The sequence below is a fragment of the Pseudophryne corroboree genome, chromosome 11, assembly GCF_028390025.1.
Source record: "Pseudophryne corroboree isolate aPseCor3 chromosome 11, aPseCor3.hap2, whole genome shotgun sequence".
In the NCBI taxonomy this organism is placed as follows: domain Eukaryota; kingdom Metazoa; phylum Chordata; class Amphibia; order Anura; family Myobatrachidae; genus Pseudophryne; species Pseudophryne corroboree.
The window spans coordinates 320,426,124-320,440,496 of record NC_086454.1 but is presented as its reverse complement, the minus strand read 5'-3'; the positions used below and the strand labels follow the sequence as shown (position 1 = coordinate 320,440,496).

Genomic DNA, 14,373 nt, shown 5'->3' with positions numbered 1-14,373 from the left:
AGAACAGTAGTAACAACCCTACTTCACATCGTTATAAAGAGGTTATTTTTCTGCACCTATAGGCAGGGCCAATCCTACCACTCTACAGGTCAGCTCATGGGCTACCTTTGCCCATACACATTGTGATTGGAGCAGCCAGTTAAGTTTCTTTACACCTACAGTATTTTACAGCAAACGGTCAGGATCGGCAATGGGGTTTTTAAAATGAAGAATTTCCCTGATGGATTGCCAATCAGTCACGGTTCCGTCCGGATCGAGGAATTGTCCAACTGATGTATTGAGGTCTTTACTTGACGTCTCTGAGACTGAGCAGCTGAAGTGAGAAGAAATAAATGTTCCTGAATGCTGATGATACGGTTGGAGAATTCGAGAATCCGGCCTCTCTGCCTCAGGCCTCCTGACCCCCATACATCTAAAGTCAGTTTCCCCGATTTCCCTACCCGAACAGTACTGCGGATCCGCGGGCCATCGATGATCTGTGATCTATCAGGGAATCTAGCATATACTTTATTTTAAAAATACCCATTTTGCCAATCCCATCCATTTTCAGTCGGGATCGGAGAATTAAGATTTACAAAAATGTTTAATATTCCTTATTCCCTGACTCGGCTGTCGGGGGATTTGGACAATGCGGAAATATGTTGCTGATGTATGGGGGCTAAAGTTGTGTATCTGGCGGTAACAATCTGGTCTGGCGTGAGACAATCACATTTATTCATCATTGCTTCATGCCGCAGTCTCTGCACAATGGTGTATTGCCATGGGTTGTGCTAAACATGACATTCGTAGCGAACATGGATAAAATTGGAAATCCTTCTTGCTGGTGTCCAGTTTGCATCGTTTTGTTGTGTGTCATGCAGTATATACCCATCAGTTCTGTAGATATAAGTACACAGGTCTAGAAAGCAGCCGAGGCAATGAAAAGATTATTTTATTTTGTGGACTGAAATTATACTACGCACCTATTTTACAGAAAAAAGGGGTATTATTGCACTTGATGTACTAGATTATATAAATAAATTAATACGTTTTAATGTGTATTTGTGTTTGCTTCTACTCAAAATTATCACACATAGAACTTGCTTCCAAAGTTATAAAAAGTTTTACTAAATTCAATATAAAATTAATAACAGACTAAAAATGTCATATGAATTCAGGGAATCAAATGATATACTCCAACCACACTGATTGAAAAAGCTGAATGTCCTTTTACACTGTTAGGTGATAGCAACAATGTGTCTCTTGTAATAATATGCAACAGCTGCTCCTACCTCTTTAACCCTATATTTTTATCACTCCTGCGATGTCCTGGGGTTGTCTGGCTGGGTGGCTCTGGGGTGTCCTGCCCCCCCAGACCTGAACCCCTATAGTTAGTGTTAGGGACTTACCCAATGAGAGGCTACCTTGATGCGGTGGGTAAGCTCATAGCCCTGGCCAGGAATATGCTAAGTGCCTCTGGTTACTACAGGTTGAGCTAGTGTGAGATAGTGCACCTGCTACCTTTTCCCTCTGTACACTTTACTAAGGGGGTCATTCCGAGTTGTTCGCTCGGTAAAAATCTTCGCATCGCAGCGATTTTCCGCTTAATGCGCATGCGCAATGTCCGCACTGTGACTGCGCCAAGTAAATTTGCTATGCACTTAGGAATTTTACTCACGGCATTTTCATCGTTCTGGCGATCGTAATGTGATTGACAGGAAATGGGTGTTACTGGGCGGAAACAGGCCGTTTTATGGGCGTGTGGGGAAAAACGCTACCATTTCCGGAAAAAACGCAGGAGTGGCTGGAGAAACGGGGGAGTGTCTGGGCGAACGCTGGGTGTGTTTGTGACGTCAAACCAGGAACGACAAGCAGTGAAATGATCGCAGATGCCGAGTAAGTCTGAAGGTACTCAGAAACTGCTACGAGGTATGTAATCGCAATATTGCGAATACATCGTTCGCAATTTTAAGATGCTAAGATTCACTCCCAGTAGGCGGCGGCTTAGCATGAGCAAATCTGCTAAAATTCACTTGCGAGCGAACAACTCGGAATGACCCCCTAAGTCTCAAGCAGAGTAGCACCTCACTGCCTAACTAAGGTGTGCAAATTAGGGCCCTTTTCCCTCTGTAACTGATGTATTCATACATTTTTGAAGGTAGGAGACACCTTCACCCTAATTTAGCACCCTGCCCCACCCAGCCCTTTGATTTTAAATAGTCCAACACTCTATCCTTTACATTTGGAATGAGCACACTGAGGTAAGACTCCTACATTTTGTTTAATATGGCAGCCCATAATGGGGGGAATTCTCTGGGGTGCGGGGCTCCCTGTGCCTACCGTGGCTGGGTGTCCCTGGGGCATCGCAATTTAACACTATTTCATCACTCCATGGCACTTATAGTTTGTTTTATATATATGTAACACCTTCACATAATTTTCCCTTTACTCCTCACATTATTCACACATGCAGCAACAGCTGCTCCTACCTCTTTAACCCTATATTTTTATCACTCCTGCGATGCCCTGGGGTTGTCTGGCTGGGTGGCTCTGGGGTGTCCTGCCCCCCAGACCTGAACCCCTATAGTTAGTGTTAGAGGCTACCTTGATGCGGTGGGTAAGCTCATAGCCCTGGCCAGGAATATGCTAAGTGCCTCTGGTTACTACAGGTTGAGCTAGCGTGAGATAGTGCACCTGCTGCCTTTTCCCTCTGTACACTTTACTAAGTCTCAAGCAGAGTAGCACCTCACTACCTAATTAAGGTGTGCAAATTAGGGCCCTTTTCCCTCTTGTAATAATAAACAGACACGTCCGATCTGTTACATTAGCGGTTCTCACTGCAACAAAATTGATAAGTGCCTATAATAGGGTAAATGTCTCTCCAGTCCTGCTAGTGGCGTCCCAGTGCAGAGGATAATGCTGTGCAATAATTACCCGGACCAGCGGGAATATCCAATGTGACAGCGCAGGCACCCGGAGAAATATCCTCGTGGCGCTCAGCCAGAGCGTGATGCAGGACGCCAGCCGCCGGCACTAGTATGGTGCAGATCTCTGTCCTGGCAGGCGGGGGGATGGCGCAACTATTACCACTTCAGTTGCAGCCGCTAGCAATCACACTTAGATGCTTGAATCCATCAGTGTGTGAGTATAAATAAACCTATCTTACAGCAAAGGGAAGTGCATGTATCTGAAGGCCAAGCTGGTGGCACTGCAGAATTATACACCACCATCTGATGGGGATAAATTGAGCTGACCGGGGTGTAATTGCTGAAAGCGGATTAGGCATATTGCTGTACAGACCAACATTTATATTTGTGAAGTTTTTCCGTGACCAGCTTGAACAATCAGAAATGCGTGTTGCCGAGTTCTTTTTTAAAATCGTTAATTTCCGGCATTTACAAGAAAGCTCTAGGAGCTCTCGGCACCTTTGAGGTGGGTGAGAAGCTGCTTCCTGTTAGGGGATCTGCAGTAAGAGAGAGACTGAGGTGGGGGGAGTCATCTAATACTCAAAGTTGCAGAGAAAGGTTACAATCAAAAGGAAATTAATATACTGCTAGAAATATATCAATGGGTAAAATAATACACTTGTCTAGAGTGCAGAGGAGGGCAGACTGTGTAGGGAGATACTAAAGGTGCTCATTCTCAGTTGGGCACAAATGCAGTCGTGGCCGTCTAAACAGCAGTGTATATCCTGGGTAAAGCAATGCTCTACCCACCCAAAACAAACACATATGCCACCACATGTGAAAAAACACACACATAGGCTTTGCTTAAAAAAACCCACACACATATGCCCCTCCAGTGGCGGATTGTGCCACCTGGACCGTGGGCAAACTCCCGCTTGGCCGGTTAAATTGTCTCGTCTGTCAGGCAATGGTTCCTAATCAGCTGGCCCAACTGCCACTCTTCTAGGAAGTGCGTTCCACTGCGGAACGCAAACCAGAAGCTGACGTCTCCTTCTATTTCTCTCTTGTGCAATGTTTGTCGTATGCGCATGTGTCTTAGTTGCACTGGTTATGCATCCCGATGGTGTTTGTACAAAGTAAAAAAAAAAACACACACAGGCCCCTGCAGGGCCAGATTGGGCCATCGGGATCACGGGGAAGCTCCCGCTTGGCAGGTTAAATTGCCTCGACTGTTGGGCAGAGGGGATTCCTAATCGGCTTGCCCAACTGCCACACTTCTACGATGTTCGTTCCACTGCGGAATGCAAACCGGAAGCTGATGTCTGCCTTCATTTTTTTCTTGTGCTATGATTGTCATCTGCACTTTTTAATGGTTTTAAAAGTTTAGGAAACTAGTTAAAAAAGAGGCAGTTTCAGAGAGGAGAGGGCCTGTGTGCAGGATCTGTGAGGGCCCCCTCCTCTCTGGCAGTGCAGTAACTCTGTCTTTGTGCCAGAGGGTGCTGTGCATGCACTGGTCTCTGGGAATATTGGGCCCATGCTACACTCCCTGTGACTTATCTGGTATCCGGACTCTGGGTCGACAAACCTTAGGTCGACGCCAATTGATCGACACACCTTAGGTCGACATGGACAAAAGGTCGACAGGAACAAGGTCGACATGGAAAAAGGTCGATATGAGTTTTTCACAATTTTTTTCTTTTTTGGAACTTTTTCATACTTAATGATCCACGTGGACTACGACTGGAACGGTAAGCGGAGCGGAGCAAAGGCACCATGCCCGAAGCATGGCGAGCGAAGCGGTGCACTAATTGGGGTTCCCGGTCACTCTACGAAGAAAACGACACCAAAAAAACATAAAAAACTCATGTTGACCTTTTCCCATGTCGACCTTGTTCCTGTCGACCTTTTGTCCATGTCGACCTAAGGTGTGTCGACCTTTTTGTTGTCGATCTGGAGTCCCAGACCCGACTTATCTACTGCACATGCGCCAATCACTAGGAAAATGGTTGCTGCAACATTTTCCCTGGGGCAGTTATACTAAGTCTTGGAGAATGTTAAAGTAGAGACAGATAAAGTAGCAACCAATCAGCTTCTAAAAGTCAGTTTAAAGGCTGTGTTTAAAAAAAATTAGAAGCTAATTGGCTGTTACTTTATCTCCCTCCACTTTATCAGTCTTCAAGCCTTAGTACATCTGCTCCCCAGTGATTTCTGCTGATTGCAGTGCTGGCCGACATGGTACTCCAGAGAGGTAATTATTATAATAGTGCAGTAGGTGCAGTGTGGACCCCCCCTGGACCTAAGTGCCTGTGTGCACTGCATACCCTGCTCCCATTATATATGCTCCCATGACTTAAAGACCCAGATTATTTATAAAATAAATATAAAGCAAGCATAGTAATATTATTAATAATGGTTATTCTCTAATTAGTTTCTTTTTTCTTCTTCTAAATAACCCTAAATCTATCCGTTCTCCAACCTCCCCTTCCAGCCGACCACTCTCATGCATTTTGCTATGGTGTTATTCTATTATGAATATTAAAAATGTATTAACTTACTATAAATATAAAAAATACATGTGAAAAAGGCTAAAAAAATCAAAATAACCCTAAATCTGTCCAGCCTCCAATCTCCCCTTCCAGCCGGCCGGTCTCACAACATTTTCTGTGGTGTTTTTCAATTATGAATATTAAAAATGTATTAACTTACTATTAAAAAATACACATGAAAAGGGTAAACAATAAAAATAACCCTATATCTATCTGGCCTCCAATCTCCCCTTCTAGCTGGTCAGTCTCACAGATTTTTCTATGATGCTATTCTATTATGAATATTAAAAATGTATTAACTTACTATTAAAACATACATGTGAAAAAGGTTAAAAAATCTAAATAACCATAAATCTATCTGGCCTCCATCTCCAGGAAGTGGAGGTTGGAGGCCGGATAGATTTAGGGTTATTGACATTTTTTTTTTTAGCCATGAGGCTGACCGGCTGGAAGGGGAGCTTCCAGCCGGTCAGTCTCATGGCTTTTTCTATGGTGTTATTCTATTATCAATATTATAAAATGTATTAATGAACCTACTATAAATATAAAAAAATACATGTGAAAAAGGATAAAAAAAAAATGTCAATAACCCTAAATCTATCCGGCCTCCAACCTCCACTTCCTGCCGGCCAGTCTCATGCCTTTTGCTATGGTGTTATTCTATAATAAATATAAAAAATGTAGTAACTTACTATAAATATAAAAAAAAAATACATGTGAAAAAGGCTAAAAAATGTAAATAACCCTAAATGCCCATACACACTTGATGATGCACACGTCGTTAACGACTTCCCTTGAACTTCCCTTGAACAGCTGAGCAAACGACATGAGCATACACACTACCAACGACCAAAGACCATTCATCGTTGAAGCATCCAAGCTGAACAGTTTATTAAACTAATGAGCTGGGAACAGGGCTGGTGAACAGTGGCTTGGTCGTTGGTCGTTGACACCATACACATTAATCGACGTCTCTGGTCGGTAACGACCATAGTGGAAATTGAGCATACATGCTCCACAGATAAGCGAGGGTCGTTAACGTCCCGCGGGGCCGCGCATCGGTGGTCATCGGATGCATACACACTTGACGATATAATGAGCGGCATCGTTGATGAGGGCTGAAATGAACGACGTCGCTCATTTTATCGTCAAGTGTGTATGGGCCTTAAATCTATCTGGCCTCCAACCTCCACTTCCAGCCGGCCATTCTCATGCCTTTTGCTATGGTGTTATTCTATAATAAATATTAAAAATGTATTAACTTACTCTAAATATTTAAAAAAATACTTGAGAAAAAGGTTAAAAGATCGAAATAACCAAATCTACCCAGCCTCCAACCTCCCCTTCCAGCCGGACAGTCTCACGCCTTTTTCTATGGTGTTATTCTATTATGAATATTAAAAATGTATTAACTTACTAATAAAACAGAAGGCTCTGATGAAGTGTTGATGAAATGCGTTAAGGCGTGGCCTTCTGATGTCACTGCAGCGGCACCCACACCCAGTGTAACTACTGCCGTGAACCTGACGCGGGGAAGCAAGCAGTGAGAGAGCCAGCAGCGTGGTGCAGATATCCGGGAGTAGGGGAGCCTGGTGTGCTGTTTGGTGCAGTATACTTTAATGCCATGTGGTAATCAGCCCACAGAGTGATTTTAAATGGTACGGGAAACTATATACCTATTTGCTATATAGCTATTTGAAGTGCCCGGGCCCCCCATAGCCTTAATCCGGCTCTGGGACAGATGTAACATGTGCAGAGAGAGTTAGATTTGGGTGGGGTGTGTTCAAACTGAAATCTAAATTGCAGTGTAAAAATAAAGCAGCCACTTTTTACCATGCACAGAAACAATATAACCCACCCAAATCTAAATCTCTCTGCACGTGTTACATCTGCACCACCTACAGTGCAACATTGTTGTGCTCAATTGCTAACTGTTTTGGTTTGCTAACAACTATGCCATTTTTTTCAATTTCACTTTAATTCATTTTTCAAATTATCATTTGGTTTGCTAAAAAAAAAAATATTTCATGCTTTCTATGTTCATTTTTTTGAGGAAATACATGCAGGTATTGTATAAAATAAAATAAAATAAAAAGTATTTGAATACTGCAATTCATTTAGTTACAAAAGGTTGTAGCTAAACATCACGGACGGTAGTAGCAAGAGTGACACCTGGAGGCTATAAAAATGGGATGGGGTAAAAATCATACAAGCAATAATATTATTTTCTAAATAAATACATTTCAAAGTTTTCAATAAATTGAACAGAAAACTTGCTATCAAATAAATTCAGCTGCCTCTGAGTTTTGCAGAAGTTATTGCATAATGCCACACTCAGAAAAAGGTCAAAAATAGATGAATGAATAAGATTTCCTTCCTGTGGGAGATCTGCAGTCACAATGGCAGAAATACTCGATGGAAAGTAGTTTGAGATGCCATTATATATATTTAATCCAACACTATGATCACCTAATGTTGACTTGGGCTGGGTACACACCTGACAGATGTGTTGGTGGACCTGTCGTCACTCCAACAGAGTAAGTATACACATTTACCGATCGGCAGGTTGGTGCGGCGGTCCTCTCATCCAGCTGGGCAGGCATTTGAAGCTGTCCACCCAGGAGTGACGTCAGTCCCTGCAGCAAGTGAATGGGCAGTTGGCGAACTGTATATACATACAGCCTGATGCACCAATGTATCTTTAGGGGATGCGGTCAATTTACCTACAATCAAATCCCGACGGTCAAAATCCTGACAACTATTGACTGATGGTCAAAACCCCAACATTTAAAATACCAACAAGGTCAAAATACCGACATTTAAAATTTTGACAAGTCCAAAAGTCAACATGAGTTTTTCATTGAAACCGACTTGTTCATACTTTACCATCCCAGTGGACCTGGAAGGGGAATATAATAGTGTGCCGAGCGCAGCGAGCCATGTGAGGTGACGCGGTCTATGTCGACCTATGTTGACACACATAAAAATATTAATAACATGTCGACTTTTTGATCTGTCGACATGTTAAATGTTGATATTTTGACCTTGTCGGTATTTTAAATGTCGGTATTTTGACTTTGTTGGGATTTTGACCTTGTCAGGATTTTGACTGAAGGTCAATTGTTGGCGGGATTTTGATTATATGTATTTCGTACTAAACCCTTCTTTAGATATATTGGCCACCAGCTGTGCTGCACAGCCAATACAATATGTTTGTGAACAACGTCTTTCACAAACATATCGGGGTACACACCTGTCGATGGGCCTGCGATATATCGGCCTAGTGTTTACCCAGCTTTAGAGTTATCAATAATCGCTTTTAGAATATAACACTAAGGCGTAAGTAAATATGGGCAATGGCGGGTTCTGTGCAAGTATGTCTGATGTTTTAAGGTAGCAATCATTAAAAAGACAAAACCAACCTGCTTTTGCTTTTTTAATATTACCACTTTAAAACATCAGGCAGAGTCGCATGGAACACATCGATGTCTGCAGTTCACAGGCTATTCATTTACCCCTGTGCGTCTTTCAGGAAGTGGATAGAGTAGAGCAAAGTTATGCAGATCTCTAGAGAGGTCAGCGATCTAATACTCTACATAATACTGTATATGACTATGGGGGTCATTCCGACCTGATCGCTCACTGCAGTTTGTCGCAGCGATCGGGCCGGAACTGTGCATGCGCCGTCGGTGCCCAGTGATCGCCTCTGAGACAGAGGCGGTCGCTGGGCGGGAGGGGCTGAACAGCGCCGTTATGCCGCCGTTTATTAGGCGCGGTCCGGCCAACGCAGGCGTGGCCGGACCGTTGGGGGTCGTGGCGTGGCGGCTGCGTGACGTCCCACGCAGCCGCTGCGGCCAGCGGCAGCGACACACAACTCCCGGCCAGCCGCAGGAGCTGCGCTGGCCGGGATTTACTCCACAGATACAAAGGCGCGATGCTTTTGTATTTGTGTGTGTGTGGGCGGGGGGCGGCACTAACATTCGGGGCGGACTAGCCCTGTGCTGGGCGTCCCCCCGCAAGTCTGAGTTAACGATCGTAGCTGTGCTAAATTTAGCACAGCGACGATCAACTCGGAATGACCCCCTATGTGTCAGGGGCTAGAGGGATGGGTGTGGTATGTTAGATAGAATAGACTTAGGGCGACAGTGTCTAGGTCGACCACTATTGGTCGACAGTAATTAGGTCGACATGGTTTCTAGGTCGACAGGGGCTCTAGGTTGACGTACTAGGTCGACATGAAAAAAAGGTTGACATGAGTTTTTTTTTAAAATTTGGTGTCGTTTTCTTCGTAGAGTGACCGGGAACCCCAATTAGTGCACCGTGTCCCCTCGCATGGCTTGCTTCGCTCACCATGCTTCAGGTTACCGTTCCTAATTGTAGTCCACGTGGATCGTAGAGTATGAAAAAGTTCCAAAAATGAAAAAAAAAAATTGAAAAACTCATGTTGACCTTTTGTCATGTCGACCTAGTACATGTCGACCTTTTGTCATGTTGACCTAGTACATGTCGGCCTAGAGTCCCTGTCGACCTAGAAACCATGTTGACCTACTTACTGTCGACCAATAGTGGCCGACCTAGACGCTGTCGACCTAAGTCTTGTCGACCTAGAGACCGGATCCCAGAAGGACACAGCAATGTTCTGCTGATCTCGAGAGGTCAGTGATGTAATAATCTGCAGACTATATGACTGTTTATCTGTCAGTGGATAGATGGGACAGAGCAATGCTCTGCAGATCTGTAGTGGGGTCAGTGAAGTAATAATTTTCAGAATATATTACTGTGTACCTGTCAGGGAGTAGATAGGAAAGAGCAATGTTCTGCAGATCTCTTGAGAGGTCAGTGATATAATAATCTGCAGAATATATCACTGTGTATCTGTCAGGGGGTAGATGGTAAAAACAATATTTTGCAGATCTCTAGAGAGGCCAGTGATGTAATACTCTGCAGAATATGTCACTGTGTATCTGTCAGGGGATAGATGGAACAGAGCCAGAGCCGGCCTTAGGCATAGGCAAACCAGGCAAATGCCTAGGGCATTTGGTATACTTAGGGGCACCAGCAGCTTCTGCTGATTAAAATGATATGCGGCATGCCTATATTCTGTGTGTGACTGCGGCTGTATCTGCATACGCAATGCTACGTTGCAGTGTATTCCTGTAACTCACTGTAATATAGCATTTTGTATGCAGATACAGCCGCAGTCGCACACAGAATATAGGCATGCTGCATATCATTTTAATCAGCAGAAGCTGCTTGTGCATCCTAGCCACATAGTAATGCAAATAAGATGCATTTTCATAAAGAAAAGGCGCCCAACGTTAGTAGAGCTGGCAGCTGACTCATGCCAGGCATCTCCTGCAGAACTAGCGGCGGTGCTAGGGGGCACCAGCCAAAATCTTGCCTAGGGCATCATATTGGTTAGGGCCGGCTCTGAACAGAGCAATGTTCTGCAGATCTCTAGAGATGTCAGTGATGTAAAACTCTGCATAATGGCCCTCATTCTGAGTTGATCGCAGCAGCAAGAAAGTTAGCAACTGGGCAAAACCATGTGCACTGCAGGGGAGGCAGATATAACATGTGTAGAAAGAGTTAGATTTGGGTGGGTTATTTTGTTTCTGTGCAGGGTAAATACTGGCTGCTTTATTTTTACACTGCAATTTAGATTGCAGATTGAACACACCCCACCCAAATCTAACTCTCTCTGCACATGTTATATCTACCCCTCCTGCAGTGCTCATGGTTTTGCCCAATTGCTAACTTTCTTGCTGCTGCGATCAACTCAGAATGAGGGCCAATATGTTACTATCTATCATGGGGTAGATGGAATAAAGCAATGTTCTGCAGATCTGTAGGCAAGATGGTAATGTAATAATCTGTAGCAGCAATATCTGTTTTTTTAGAAAGAAGACAATGACCTTCATAGAATGATGTTATCCAGGCAGACACAACAAGAGCTACAGATGTGTTCTCATACATCCAGCCTCAATACGCCATGCAGCGTGAGATACCTGGCGTGAGTGAGACGCTAGCTCCAGCGCAACTCTGCTAACATCGAGCATCTTTTTTGCTGGATATGCGTCTTAGTCGCAACGCAATGCAGCTAGGACGCACGAGGAGACTGTGCTGATTAATGTGATATATGACACTTGTATATTGTGTGCAACTGAGTCTGTATACCAGGCTTTTTCAACCAGTGTGCCGTGGCACACTAGTGTGCCGCGACCAGTTGCAAGGTGTGCCGCGAGCCAGAGCAGCTTCCTGCACCTTCAGAGTGAATTGTTGGCACGGGCCTTCTGAGAGGATCATTCATGCTCCGTCAGTGCCCTGTGCCTTGATGACGCGGCGGTGTGATATCATAGGTCACAGCCGCCGCATCTCACCACCCAGCCAGACCACCCGCCTGCATACACATATTCCAGTTCCCGCCTGCATCCACAGCTTTCCTTGCCCACCCACATCCACACCTGCCCGACCGCCCACTGCTCAGTATTCGCAGCACTCCATTTCGAACAACCTCCGCCACTAGACAGGGAGGAGGACAGCTGACTGGTAGGAGCTAATATTTGTTATGTTATTTCTCCTGTGGGGAGCAGTAGGATTTATGGATTTATGGGGGGGGTGGATGTGAATAATTCATGTGGGGAGCAATAGGATTTATGTGGTGAGAAATGTGATTGATTTATGTGTGAGCAACATGATTTATGTGGGGAGCAATTGGATTTATGTGGGGAGCAACATGATTTATGTGGGGAGCAATGTGATTGTTTGTTCTGTGTAGGCCAATGTATATGTGGATTTTTTATTACTATGAGTGCCAATGTGTGTTTTTTGTTTTTTTTCTGTTGGGAACGGATTGTGTGACTTGGCAATTTTAAAATATTGTTTGGTGTGTCGCGAGTAAAAAAAGGTTGAAAATCACTGCTGTATACGGAGCAAAACAGAACTTGTATTGGAAAATAGCTGCAGCTGCTACACTGTAGCACTTCGTGTGCAGATTCAGAGACTTAGTCGCACACAGATATACAAGTGCCATATATCAAATGAATCAGCGCAGTCTCCTTGTGCATCCTTGTCACATTGCGTTGCAATAAAGATGCATTTTCGGCAATATAGTAGATTCTCACGCGACCTGGCATGCCATGAGGAGCTATTTGGCATGACTGCAGCAAAGGTGAATGAGGACATATTTGTAGGTCTGTGTATGTGTGCTGGATATAACTGTATTTTATGCTAACAACATGAAATAACATGTCTATATTATTTGTGTGTATACACACCTGAGGGATTGGGACAGCCCTCATCTCTGGATTAGCACCCCACCCACTGTCTCTCAGGCTTTTAAACAGGGAACCGGCACATTCTGACTATACAAAAGACATAGGTAAGATCCTTTTAATTATATACAAAGTCAGTTTGGGGCGTGGAGCTCCCTATATTGCTCTGGCTGGGCCGCCTTGGGGCATCACCACCGTACATTTACTTTTAACACGTATATCACATTGTGTTTTGTTTTATATTTATGTAGCATTTTTCACATATCTTTTACACTTATAACACTGCTCAGCTAAACTTCACTTTCTAACACTCTGACACTTTACTGCTGTCCTCCTTTTTTTTCTTTTACATTCAGCAGCCTCTTTCATTTGCTTAACACTGATCTTTCACTCCTACCCTTTTTCTGTGTGGTGCCCTGAGGTGGTGTGGCTGGGGTAGTCTGGGGGTGCTCTGCGTCCCAGAGGTGAATCCCTATAGTGTTAGGGACCTGTCCGATGAGGTCACCGTGAAGTAGGTGGGCAGGCTCATATACTGGCCAATATATGCCAAGAACCTCAAATATTATATTATGGTTGTAATAATTTTAATGGTGTATGGTGCACCTGCACCCTTTGTTCCTATATTGTAGTATTGCAGTACTTAGTCCCAGCAAGGTAGCACATCCCATTATAATAACTTAAGCTAGGGTGTGCAGTCCAGGCCCCGTTTCAACATAAATAACATGGTTGGATGACAAAATCTTGTGAAAGCCGATATTCCCTGTAACAAGGACTATTCTCACTGCATGTAATTCTCAGTATCTGTTCTATATGCACTGTAGCACTTCCTGCAGGATGGTATAACCAGCATCTGCCTTTGTAGTATGTATACACATATACATACTGTACATATGTCTGTTTCCTGATTGGTCTACCTAAAAAAATCTTTCAGTTGTTGGTCTCTGTGTCAGCCAGCCATGAGGGCAGGGTTGTGTATATTTTCTCTTCGTGATTAGGACCAGGCTATTTACAGAGCAAGTAAATAAAAGTACAGTTGTACACTCCTTGTCAGATTTGCAGGTTACACGAGGTGCAATGTTTTGTGGAAAGGGAAGTGACCGAGGGGTCAGACTGTGAGGCAAAAAAGTGGCAGATTCTAGGGAACGTCGAGGAAGTGTTACTTCAGAGAAAAAGTGCTGTGTTCCCTAAAGAAGCCACATTTATTGGGCAAGCTGCTGATCAGCTGCCATAGTCCAGAGCTGACCCGCTCTTCTACTTCCTCCGATGCTTATTACTGTAAATCTCTGTCCCAGGACAGAGAATCATTCCTTTGTTATTTGTTGCAACTCAAATACATGTAAATAAAGACTTGCAATATAAGATATAACAGGGCTGTGAGGATGATAATATCATGATGAGATGTCAAAATGCCACCGCCGGAATCAGCGTCAGGAGACCGATGCCTGAATCCCAACAGCCGACATCTCAATCGCAAGTGTAGCGGCCCGGTGAGGGGGGGGGATTAGGTTTAGTGGCAACCCGGGGGAGGGGGGGGGGGTTGGCTGCAGTGGGCGGGGTTAGATTAGGGATTGGCTGCGGGGAGGGGGGATTAGGGTTAGGAACCACCGGGGGGAGGTTAGTTTTAGGCACTAAGGGGTGGGTTAGGCTGCGGGGAGGGGTTAGGTTTTT

At 44.2% G+C, this 14,373-nt stretch overlaps 1 protein-coding gene across 1 annotated transcript in view; it reads right to left on the bottom strand.

Annotated features, from left to right (window-relative positions):
* Positions 1-14,373, bottom strand: part of LOC134969617 (dual specificity protein phosphatase 22-A-like) — a 110,229-nt gene that overhangs the window by 48,757 nt on the left and 47,099 nt on the right. The gene's annotated exons all lie outside the window — the stretch shown is intronic.